Genomic DNA, 13,162 nt, shown 5'->3' on the forward strand with positions numbered 1-13,162 from the left:
TTGAAAGCACCTTCATGAAATTAGCCCTCCTTCCATCTTTCCGCACATAAGCTTTCAGTTCTGGTAAACAACATCTTAGCTAGGGTTCCTAGGTCCAAGCCAGCCCTTTGCGGATCGGTATGTAAATTTGAAGCCCAGCACATCACGTGCCTCTCAGGGTGTTTTGTGCAACCAAATATTTGTGTTGGCAGGTAACAGTAGAAAGAATATCATGTGTTAGGGTAGCAAGAGCTTAGCAGATGTTTTAGGGAACTGCATTTTCAAATCCTTTTACATTAAAAAATGGCTTGAGTTTGTAGAACTTCTGAAACGATTGGGTTACGTTTCCTGTGGCCGTGTAAAGCCAGCCATTGTGCTGAGTTTTAACAGATGTGCGGCTACCCTGCTAATGGATGGGCCTGCAACGCTGGTTCTGTTGCAAAGTTATAAATTATAACTAGAAAAAGCACAAGATGTCATTCTTCTAACCTTTGGGAAAGCCAAGCTGGGTAATTCTGCCCTTGAATAACCCGCTGCAGGGTGATTTATAGTTGTACAATTTAAAGCATAATGAAGGAGATAATAGATGTTGATTTGTTCTTTAAATTAGTATTTTAGAAAAATACTTCTCCCCCGCCCCTTTGAATACCTGCAGCTGACTACACTCTAGATCCTATCAAGGACAAGACCCCTGTTTGAGTCTTTATTGGCACATTTAGAAAGCAGGAGTCTTTTTCTCTGTGTTGGGAAGAGGAAATATGATTTTCAGAGTATAAATTTCAGCCTATATTTCACTAATCTAAATATTTTGAGACTCCTGAGCGAGAGTTGAATTCTCTGGCTGACTTGCTCTTGCCCGTCCAGATATGTTAGAAAACCAGACTCCAAGGACCCTACGATGACTGAGCCACACTCGAGCATCCCTCAGACCCCCACAGAAGGACCCACTGGCTGGACTCTTCTCGCCGAGATCATGCCCCCGCGGCCTCAAACATTCTTCTTACTTTTCCGGATTATCGTTGGCATTGCTTTTATTAGTGATCTCTCACTTCATCTGGAACTTTACAGTTTACTGGGTCTGCTCAATTCAGAGGCCAGGGGATATGGTAGAGCAAGAAAACAGCAAAGGAATTAGAATCTTTAGACCTGTATTCAAAACTCAGATTTCCTCCCTTTTTATTCTCTTTGAGGCTCATTTTCTACATTAGTTTAGATGTTTGGGGCTGTGAGTTATTACCACCCAGTTAAAAGTGGTTGGAATAAGAGAGGTTTGTTTTTCTCATATATTCAGAAGTCCCAAGGCAGCCAGGGTTTCATTTAGCTACTATATAGGCAACTCCTTTGTGATTGTCTTGGCTTTTCCTTTATGCTTATAAAATGGCTGCAGCAGCACCAACCATTGCATCCTACATGATAAGGTCTGAAGGAAGCTTGGGAGGGATGGGGTCCCTCCTTGCATGCCTCCTTCCTTTATCAAGGTGGAGAATGTTCTGTTTCAGAAATGTCCTCCCTAACAGACACCCCTTAGCTCCCACTGGCCAGGATTGAGTTACTTGTCCATATTCTAGGTGCAAGGGAGGCTAGGAAAGTGCATTTCTGGCATTTTATGTCTCTAGAGTGGGGGGCAAGATCTGATGGAAAGGAAAAAGGATGGGATAATGGCTTTTGAGCAGGTGCTATTGAATAGGTGTGCGCATGGTTTTCTCTTCTGTCAAATGGGAATGCTATCTATTTTATAGGGCCATTTTGAAGGCAAGTGAGAATTACAGGGAAGGCATCTGGCCTTATCTGGTCCTCTTTTACTCAACCAACTTTACCTCAAGCCACTTCCAGCCCCATTCTCCTGTAGGGTGTTGAAGCATACTGTTCTTCAGTCTAGAACGCTCCTTTTCCTCCACCCTTAGTTACCTTCTACTCATCCCCCAAAACTCAGTCCAAACATCATACCTAAGGAAGCATTGGATCAAGAATCCCCATCATGTGCTTAGTGCTTATTACATAATGCCGTCTGCTGCAGGAGAGCGCTCCGTAACTATGTGCTGTGCGAGTGAACGGAGGGCCCCTGGAACTTCTCCTTCAGAACATTTAACATGAATGTAATTTAGAAAAGTAACTTCTGTAGTTTTGCATTTACTGTCTGTCTCCTCCTCTCTTGAAAGCACTGTCTTTGCCTTCGTGCTACTGTATCTCCGGTCCATAAAGTAAATGCTCAGTAAATATTTGTAAATGAATAAATGAAGGACGATTAGGTGCTTAATGAATGGCAGTCATTAATACATTCCTTATCATTAGTCTCTCTGGGGTGACCAGGGGACTGCAGTTCAGGATGTGGTGATAAAGAAAAGGATGCGGCTAGAGTCACACACCTAGAAGGTGGGACCAGAACCCGGTCCCCCTCCGCCCCAGGCTCCCAGGTCAAGTGCCACATAAAGGATCTACCCAGAAGTGTTTGTATGGAGGGAAAATATGTAAGGAGAGAGCAGCAAGGCGTGGGAAAGACAGGATAAGCTTTTGAGCTGGGCAGCTCTCGGATCAAACCCCAGCTCCATCCCACACTAACCCTTGGGCACATTTCACAACCTGATTAAGATTCTTGTGTAAAACTGCGATGTTATACCTACTTTATGGGCTCGTGTTGAGAACTGAAGGGGCTCATGAATGTATAGTATCTAGAATGTGCTAGATGCTCAATAAACATTAGCCGGTATTCTTATTATTGACCTATGTTGAGAATTAAAGATCCTGAATATATAGCATTCAGAGCATGCTAGATAATCAGTAAACATTTATGATTATTATTATTGTTATCATCATCATCCTTGTTTTGTCAGACAAGAAAGGGTTGCTTCTCTTCCCATTGCTTCTACATTTCCCTTCTCCTAATGATGGCTCTGTGTCTGTCTCAGAAGGTCTGAGTCTCCCTGTGAGCATTAAGTGTAAACACCGTCTACAAGCCTGAGCAACCACTGAGGCCACATGCAGAATAGTAACCAGGACTAGACGGGCTTCCGTAGTGCAGAACCGAAGCCCTCCTGGCTGTGCGTTTTAAACCAACAACAGTACACATTAGCACTGAGGAAAGATCAGCCCTTTCTTGTTAAAAACAAAGAGAGGGAAAGTACGCCTGGCTTTGTGAGGCCGTGGCACCTCATCGCTGTGTCTGCTCTGCCTTGCTTTATAGCTCTGGTTAGGCCTTTGTTCCCGAATGAGCACCGGGAGGGGAAAAAGCGACAATCGGGCTTTAATATGTGTGACAAATTATTTAATGAACATTTAACCAAGATTTGAAAGTCCCCCCGTTTTATCTTCCTCGTCCCCTTTTCTTCTGTGTGCCCGTTGGCATTTTGGTCATGCATTGCCTCTTTTAACTCCCTTTCTAGCTCTTTTATTACTTTTTTCAAGTTGGTGGTGACTTCTTTGATCCTCCTGCTTTCAGTTCCCTTTTCTCCAATTTCATACTTCTTTCCAGTGATTTTTGGCCGCCGCGCCGTTTAGATACTCGAGGCCAGCACGATTAAACAGATGCCAGGAGTGAGTGTTGCCCCCTGATGATGTTTCTGAAATGTTTCTTCTATGAACACTGATTTTTGTATAACTCACTGGACACGTGGATTTTTCCTTGTGAGGTGGAAGGTACTGTTTTTCCAGCAGCAATCGAGAGGACTTGAATCGAGTGTTCTGAATTGTTCAGAAACTGAAATCCACACCCTCCCCCCTTCTTATTACACTAAGATAAATGAATACTTTGAAAATCAGTTGAAGACACGTTTTCATTTACATGAAAACCTGCTAAGTGCTTAGCTTCATGCTCTTGGCTTTACGTCTTTATATCTTGTCTCGTTCAATGCCATTTTAGAGTTTTCTATAAGCAAACTACTGTGTGTCCCTGAGCCAGTCACTCACCCTCTCTGGGCCTCAGTTTTCTTATCTGTAAAATAAGTCAGTTAACCAAGGCTAGTTGTTCCATGGGTTTTGGATTTTACAGAATAATATAATTCAAAAGGAAATACAAAAGGGAGACTAACGCAGGTTCACATTCTGTATTCTGAAAACTCTGGATGAAAACAAACCCAGCACAATCAACTGTCACCACCATTTTACAAAAGAATGGGTATTTTAATGCCAAAAATGGTGCTGAAGGAGAATGAAGGGATGCAGGGTCGAATCGGGCCATAAGCTGACCCAGTATACAGGATTTGTTTCTCACAAGCACCTACATCAGCCGGCGCCCCTTTATAAATACGATACCCCATCTCCTTATCTCACAGTTTCTGTGGGTCTGGAACCCAGGCATGGCTTAACAGCGCCTTCTGCTTTAGGGTCACCTCACAGGCTGCAATCACAGTGTCAGCCAGGCTGTAGCCATGTCCAGGCTCCACTGGAGAAGGGTCCACTTCCGAGCCCATGCACTTGTTGGCAGGATTCGGTTCCTTGTGGCCCAGTAGATTGAGGACTTCACTTTTTCTCTGGCTTTTAGCTGGAGGCTGCTCTCTCAGTCCTTGCCACATAGGCCTCTCTCCAACAGGGCAGCTTGCTTTATCAAAGTGTATAAGCCAAGAAGGAAATCGAGTCTACCAGCAAGACAAAAGTCACAGTCCTTTGTAACTTAACCACAGAAGTGACACCCCATTACTTTTGCCCATTCTATTTGTTTGAAGCAAGCCACTGGGTCTGACCCACATTCACAGGGAGGGAATTTCACAGTGGGGTGAATACTGGAAGGCAGAAAGCACAGGGGCCGTCTTAGAGGCTGCCTATCCCACTTTACAAGTTCAGTTTTGTTTGTTTTTTAGTGCTTCTTGGTGGGGTAAATGGTGCCAGGTTTCCTCCTAGGCCTGGGTATTTCTTGGCCTTGTGCCGTAGCAGTTGTTACTGACACGTGTGTCCTTTCCTTGCTGTTTTCCTATTTGCATCCTTTCTGTATACTTGTCTTTCTTCTTTCTGGGCTGAGAGAGGTACCGGATGCACCCATTTTGTTTTTTATATATTTATGCGTTTCTGCCTCATGATGAGAGGTAAGATTTAGCCCTCTAAATAAGAAAGCTTGTGAAAAGAATAAAGAAACGTGTGGATTATGCTTCCAAAAGTCAAGTATTTGTTTTCATGCTGCTTTAGTAGAGGGAGCTGTGTTAGTCGATGGCCCAAATTTTCTTTCTAAAGAAAATTTGCCGAGTTTTGATCTGAGTTTCAAAAATTGGCCAAAGACCTGGACTTTTTTTAAACTATAAAGCTAGATAGGACTCACTGATCATTTCAAAGCCCATGTAGAATATTATTCTTATTCCAGACTATGTATAGTCTTTAGGATTTTTTCTTGTTGTTTTAGAGTTTGCTTTTTTAAGTAGGAATCTAAGAAAGAAAAAAAATCTTTTACTTTGCTGTTTTTAGAAAATATTGTACAGAGTGATTTTTGAATGTGTTTATATTATAAAGCCACTCCTCTTAAAATGTATAACAACTAAGGTATCTTCTTTAGTGGAGTTCTAATTTTGCCTGTGAAATATCCAGCTCTTGTGGGGGCTTTTGCCTCTCCACGTTCTGCCTTGTGTAGAATCTGCACCACTTGGAACATTTCATCCCTGAGTTTCATATGATGGGGTCTCTTTAATCATTTACATTTTGAAAAAAGAAAGTGAAATATTCTCTAAGAAGCCAAAGTAATCCACGGGAATGTATGGTGTTTATTCAGCTGGATATCTTATTTATTTGAAGTACTGAAAGAAATCTCTTCTGACTGCTCAAAAAAGGGAAGAAGAAACAGTAAGAGTGTCCAAGTAATCTGAGCTAGAAAGTCCCTCCTTTCACAGAAAAGTTATAAAAAGTGTATTCGCTAGATCCAAAAAAAATACCGTATATCAACTACTGAAACCTGCATAATGTTTTCTTAGTATTCTCACTCTTTGAAAGAAAAAAAACCTGGAAAATCTGGGAACTTTAATATTTTTTTGATATTTTAATATTCCTAGGCAGGTGAATGCAATAAGTCTGTTTTTCTGTCTTAGAACATAACATCTCTTGTTGGCTTTTGTGTGTGTTCTGTGTTGTCTCTTTGTTGACCCTCGATAACCATAAAAGACCAAGAAATGAAATTAGCATGGCTGAAATCTCCACGTTAGCCCTGAGCACATTTCCTATAAAGAAAGCATTAAGAAGATGTTTAAAAGGAAAAAAAAATGCAACTTATTTCAAAAGAATTAGATTCTGGCGTATACCCAATCATGAAAATAATAGAGATTTCTTCTCTTTTTGTCCTCTCTGTTCCAACCATTAGGAATGAGATGGCCTATTTCTTGGGGATAAAAAGTAGGGGAACATAGTGGATTCCTTTCTCCTGAACCTGGAAGGTCCCTGCTGTGGTCTGCTTTCCCCTTTGGCTTAAGTGTGTATCTCACATCTTCCAATGCCATTTTGTCTCATTGCCAGGCTCAAGGCTCTGTTGGGTTCATATTTGAACCCAGAGTGCAAGCCTTTTTCATCCAAAGCCAAAATTTAAAGATAATTAAAAATTAAAAATTAAGCTTATCTTTGCCAAGTCTACCTGACCATTGACATTCCTCCGTGTTAGTCTGTGATGTGAAGACTTGACATGTATTTGATGCAGGATAGAAGATTCACTATGAGTTTTCCCCAAATAAGTATATGATATGTTCTGCAGGCCTAGGGGACAAAGTCACCCAATAAGAGCAAAAGCCACAGCTCACATTTGTTAAGACTCACCTGTACCAGGCAAGCCCTGTTCTAAGTAGCTTCCATGTGTCATCTCATTTATTTCCCACAGTCCACTACCAACAGCATGAGGTGGGTAGGAGCTGAGAAGAGCATGTTGATCTGTTTTGTTGAAGAAGAATGCATTGGGATCTGGCATAAAGGCCATGTCTGGGCTTTGAAGTGAAGAAACCAGGCTCCAAATCCCAGCCCTTCCTTCTAGTGATCCCGTCATTGTGGGCAAGTCACACTACCTCTCTGGGCCTCGAGTTTTCCTTTTCTCTGTAAAATGGAAGACATAGTTAGTTCCCACATCTTTGGATTGTTGGAAGATTAAGGCATAACTCAACCCTGGGGCTTATAGTAGACACTCAAGAAATGCTGCTGTTCTGTGTAGCCTACCAGTAAATGTAAACTTTCTGAAATCTTACTGATCACTAAGGATGTACAGGAAGCTGTTGTCAAGGATATTGTCTGTCATTTGACCCCAAAACATGTGAAACCATGCCACTACATGTAAGAAGTGCCCTTTAACTCTGAGCTCCAAGCAGAACCTCTGTGGAACTACCACAGTACCTTCTGCTTCATTTTAAAATTATAATTACAAAATGTGTTGTTGGAGCTCCTACTTCAATTTTGTGCTTTTTTGAACCGTATTAACCCTAATGGTTAGCATAACAAATTGCTCTGGTTTTTAGTGATTTATACATTTTGTTCACCTTGTTCTTTCTTAAGGTCACCTTAAATCTCCTTTTTGGAAGCAGGTCAAATATGAATTAATAAATTTAGGTTGAAGTACAGACATATACCATGGAATTCCTTAATAACACTAGACCAAAAGCAACTTTATCGTGGTCTGTACATTCAGATATATTTCTGTGTTGTCTACACTCAACAAGAAAGACTATGCAACACCCTTTGGAAAAATGGATATTTTAATAAAAACATCCTGTCTTCAGAATTTTGGAAGGCTTTCACCTTTCTTTCAACTTTTTTCTTCATATTTACATGATACTAGTTATTGATTGCTATCAAGCAGTATACCGGCTGCCCAGCTGGTAAATCTTTTAATCAGATACTATGTGTTTGTATATGTGTATACATGTGACCACGATTTTTCAAGGTCCTAATAAATATATATTTATTCCTTTTTTGGCCTTTTTCTTTCTGTTTCATGAGTGTTCTCTTTCCGCTATGCCTACTGTTGTTTTCCAATGAGCTATTTATATCTTAAATATATCTGTGAAAAATTAATCTATTTAGTATTCAATTAATTTAAGATGCTTTGTAAAGTCAACAGGAGCTAGGGATGGTAACGCACATGGACGCTTGCATACAGTAAGTACTCAATAAATGTGTTTGTTATATCATGCAAATAGGCATGTATACTTAGAAAATGCGTTTAGGAGGAGGGGGAGATAAAACCAGCTATTTCAACCTGCTATTTTGATCTTGAGGCTTTTTTTTTTTTAACTCTACGTTGATGAATAAAACATTTTAATCAGAACTATATCAACACTAATCAATTTTTTGTGTGTGGGAGTCTACTATAGGGTGAATTCCATTGTCAGTTAAATAACTTGATCAAGTTTTTAAACAGTACAAAGATAGTTAAGGTGCAGCTTTTTAAAAATTTTTATTTTTACTGAAACCCTTTTTACCAGGACTGATTTTTTTCCATATATGTTTATGATGAATATTTCAACCAGAAATATATGTTATCAATTTGATAAAAGACTGATACTTATTTCTTCGCTAGTACCTAAGAAATTCCTCAGCAATTCCACTCCAATATTCTAGAATTTCTCAGTCACCCAGGATTGGTCTCTGTACATATTGCTAATCTGATTCTTTCCCAAACTTCCAAAGACTTGGATGACTTTGGAACTTTGGCGTTTTCTATGTTGTGGCAGGGCAAATAGTATGTGACAGGTCAAGATGTCCTATTGTTTCTTCAGAATAGTGTCTTTCGAACTTTTTTTGATTACTGCCAAAGTAATTATGTCACAACCTAATACATATATACTTATGCATATACATGTCCGTGTGTCTGTGTGTAGAATATATATGTGTGGGTGTATATATGTCTGAAACAAAAATTTTATGAAATAATACTCTGACTATGGACAATGTCCTCTGCTGTTTTCTTCTTGGTCCTATTTCATTTTCTGAAGTGCTGATTGTGATCCAGTTTCACCACCCACTACTGGCTTCATCACTCAGTGTATCACGGTCTATCCTTTGAAAATTGCTGCTCTAGAACTGCCCGATCTGCTCCCATCTGATGAACGTTCACTGAGTGCCTCAGGTGCTGACTTAACGGGTAGAAAATGCAAAAGTGAGTAAGTCATTATCCTTGGCCTTTGGGCACTTGCGTTAAAAGGGACAGAGATATACAAAATGCTAGAGTGAGGTGAGGTAGGGACCACTGGGCACATGCTTTTCTGTCTTGGAGGTAGATACAAGCGTAGTTAGATGAAGTTGTGGAACAGAACTGACATCTTTACTGAGCCTTGAAGGATTTGTGGGAGGTGAACATGGAGACAAAAAAAGGAGAAAATTTAGGTAGACTTTGCAGCAATGGTAGGGCTAGGATTAGGGACAAAATTAAGAGGGGGTGCTAAAAAACTCAGTAATCAAGATAAATAAGATTTTAATACAATGTTTCAGAAAATCAAAATTAATGCCAAAATATCTTGATGAACAAAATTTCAAATTTTAAATCAAAATAGGATGAGTGTTATAGCAAAGGCTCAAGTAATGCACGTGGATTTGTGGTGAGCCTCGCAGGAGGTGAAGACAAACGAGTCCACTGGGGGCCTGGCTAAGGATGCAGGATCGTATGATCTCATATTAAAATTGATGATGATGATACAAAAAAATCTAACATTTATTGAGCTGCTGCTATATGCCAGGACCTGTGCTGTGTACCTTATCTATGTCTCTCATTGATTCTTTGAGAGTGGTATTCCCTGTTATTATGGAGGTAGCTTGGCGGGAATAAATAACCTGCTCCAGGCCATATAACTAAAAGACAGTGGGGTGGAGTGAAGCGCCCAAGCTCTAAATCCCTACTACCCGTGGCCTCTGTTGGCTCCAAGTTATGTCTGGGCTTCAGAGAGGCCATTTTTGTGGCAGCAGGAAAGTGAAGAGATTTTTAGCACAGAGACCAGTAGAGAGGCTGAAAGAGTTGGCCTTTTAGAAATTTCGTCGGCCTGTACAAAGACAGTTTGGGGGCCAGGAGGCAAGAGAAATGATGCTCCAGATATTGCAGAAGTAGAAGTAGAAACAACTTTTGATGTGTTAACTGAATATGGGAGATAAACGGGCAAGAATACGTTCATTTGTGGGTGAATTTGTTGACATGTCCATATATACATGCGTGCATAAACAAACAAACAAGTAAAGGAAAATATCTGATAGTTAAGTTTTATTTAGTGCATAGCAAATTATTATCCTGTCTTTTCTTTTTTAAAGCAGGAGCATTAAATTCTTGCCTTAGGGATATCTGTTAGAGGTGATATGGGACTATATTTTAACATAATTTAAAGAATTTTTCCTTCAGATAGGTATGTTGTTCATTTTTATAAGTAATTACTAGAATTGTGAATCTGTAGCATCTCAGAAACATCTTAATATATCTTTTTGTTGATGACACTGAATGAATGATGTAAGATAGATTCTGAGAAGAGAATATTTAGAATATCCACGTGTCACTTCTATAATATGTATAAAAATTATCATGCCTATTCATTATTTAAATAGCTGTGGCCTTTTAGTGAATACCAACATTAACAAACCATGTTAACCTGATTGAAAATATGTAATGAAGTTTGCAATGCCGTCTGATGACAGAACTATCAAATTAGCGCACACAGCATTGACTGATCATCCTTATAAAGAGCTACTTGCATTGTGAACAGGGAAGATGCACATCCCCATGTGGGCTGGCAGCATTTCTGCAAGCACTGTCTTGAACGAGGCCACTGGAAGGATGGTTTATTCGACGCTGAAGTGTCATACAATGTGTGCCCATCCTACGATTGTAATCTGCTGTGCACTTAGGGGAGGTGGCATATGTTCAGACAGACTGGTAATGTTCTCTCTGGCTGTGTGTCTGTCTGCCCCTTTTTGTTTGTTTTGTTACTGTTGTCATCATTAAAGGCCTTTCCAGGGCCTTCCTCAGATCTCAGATGACGGCTCTTCCAAAGCAGGATTATCCAGGGGTAGCAAAAGCTCTCCTATAAATTTGCCATTTCACCACTTTGAATAAAATGGCAAAACGCTTTTTCATTCAGTCCAGGTTTGCTGTTTGTTCTCTTGGTTCTTTCAAAGTAATGACTAACTACAGGTCTTTCTTAGGGTACAGAGCTTCACTCTACAAACGTCGCTTCATGACTTGCACATTTGTTCTGAGTGAGTGAGAGTGAATTCCACCAAATTAGTGGATGAAAATATAAAACCTGTTTTTTTTTTTTTTGAAGTCACATTTTTTTTTTTCTCCCACATACTAACCTTTCTTTTGGGAAATCTTAATAGCCCTTCTTACAAGACTCTCTGCTTTTATAACTTTCATGGGATCACAGAGGGTACATATAAACGGAATGTGAACTTAGCAGCTTTCACTGGACTCAGGAACCTTCTTGACTCCATGCTGGAGGTCACATTCCCTTGTTTCCAGATGAGGAAACTGAGGAATCCCCCAGAGATGAAGGGTGCCCTGCTTGATCTTGTCAAACTTGGTCTACAGACTCTGTTTCAGTATTTGTTTTACCTTCTCCCATTACCTATCAATTCGTTATTTTGTTTAATTGGTATAGCATTGTTTGACTTAAACTTTTTTAAAGTTTTTTATCTTACAAATATAGCATATATGGTCATTTAAAATTATATTATTCAGCATTTGAAAAATAAACAGAATGTAAACCACCTAATATTTTAGAATTAATAAAAGAAGGACTGTGACATTAAAAAATGTATATGTCTAGCTATATTTATATATGTATACATACCCAGGAATACATATATAAACTCACGTGAATACTGGCAGATACTGATAGGTGGTGCTATGTTTCACCTGTGTGTAGGCTCAGGGTGGAATTAGTTTGTAGAATATGAAAAAATAAAGTGATGGAATGATTAGTACATCCTTATGAGGTCCAGCGAGGAAAAAAGCCTTAATTTCCAACAATTTCCATTCCCTGTCTCACCTCAGTATTTAATTTACTTCACTTACATGACTACTTGAAGTTTTCCCAGGTCAGTCACTCCTGTTAATTATAACCTAGAGGGATGATATTAGTCAACTGATGGATTACAGTATCCAAATGGAGCCAGCAGATGACTTTGGACGAACTGATTCCCAAGCAGTAGGATGAATGGAGGCGTCCCTTAGCGGTCTCAGGCGGCCAGTTTGTCATAAGCTTAGAGATGATCTAGGATAAGCCCATTAGTTTAGAGATTAAGAAACTGAACCCTGAAATGTCAAGAGACCGTTTCAAGTTCACACCGAAAGACGGTTTTCACTGCACTATGAGACTTCCACCTATTTCATGTTTTAGCTGACGTGACATCTCTAGTCTTTTGAATGAATACATATTTCTTGCATAACTGGATATTTCGAAGCTGTCTAGCAGTTAAGCATTGTGTTACACTTCAGTTAGTTGGCAATCTGTGTCTCCTGAGGGGAAGGGGCCATGATGTTCCAGGATTTCATCTTTCATCATGAGAAGCAACTTCCTACTCTTCTTCCTCTTCATCTTCTTCCTTTTCTCCAGCCATTGAGGTCATGTGTGATATCTACCATTTCACTTAGTTTTGCTTTTCTTCACATTTTCTTTGAAATATGAGCATGCAAGTATTTATGGTGCATGGTTTAACTGGAAGCTATCAGGCATCAATGGCTTTTTATGGGGCAAAATTTACTTTCTGCACTTGTCTGTGCCATTTTTACAGACTGCTGATACTCGCCAATGGATATTCTTGGAAATCATCTTCTAGTTTAAATGCAGTTAAGTATTTAAAAATAATATCAGTGACTTATTTGCATTTTCACTCAGCCAGAAGGCCTACTTGATGTTACAAATGAAAAATTGCAAGACAATTTTAAAATCCCAAGAAACTGTATGTAATAGAATAATGAATGACTTTCTCCTAACCCATTGCTCCATGACAAGGCTCCTCTAAACTGACTTCGGAACATCTCAGAACCGTCTTTGATGAGCTTGCCCTCATTTTGCCTTTTTTATTAATTAATTATCCCAAAGTCTAGCTGCGTAGTAACTGGAATGCTTCTTTGTTGCCTATAGAGATTGACATTGTTCAGTTCTAGAAGCCATTTCATTTTGATTCTTTACCTCTCGGTTTCAGTAATTTCTGTTTATCCAGGACAAAGAGCCACAGCTCCTGAGCTTCTAACCAGGGTGGGTTCTGAAGCTCTATGGGGGTGTGTGTGGGTGATAGAGCTTGGAATGTCACA

At 39.7% G+C, this 13,162-nt stretch overlaps 1 protein-coding gene across 10 annotated transcripts in view; it reads left to right on the forward strand.

Moving 5' to 3' along the window:
- The window catches only part of WWOX (WW domain containing oxidoreductase), a 934,855-nt gene that overhangs the window by 282,278 nt on the left and 639,415 nt on the right, over nt 1-13,162 (forward strand). For 2 of the 10 annotated variants that reach the window (XR_011538010.1, XR_011538011.1), the window contains exon 9: nt 8,859-9,022. The exons of the other annotated variants lie outside the window; for them this stretch is intronic. The gene's annotated coding sequence lies outside the window, so the exon portion shown is untranslated. The remainder of the gene's footprint in view (nt 1-8,858; nt 9,023-13,162) is intronic. 10 annotated transcript variants of the gene reach the window in all.

Source organism: Equus przewalskii, chromosome 3 (genome assembly GCF_037783145.1).
Source record: "Equus przewalskii isolate Varuska chromosome 3, EquPr2, whole genome shotgun sequence".
Lineage (NCBI taxonomy): Eukaryota > Metazoa > Chordata > Mammalia > Perissodactyla > Equidae > Equus > Equus przewalskii.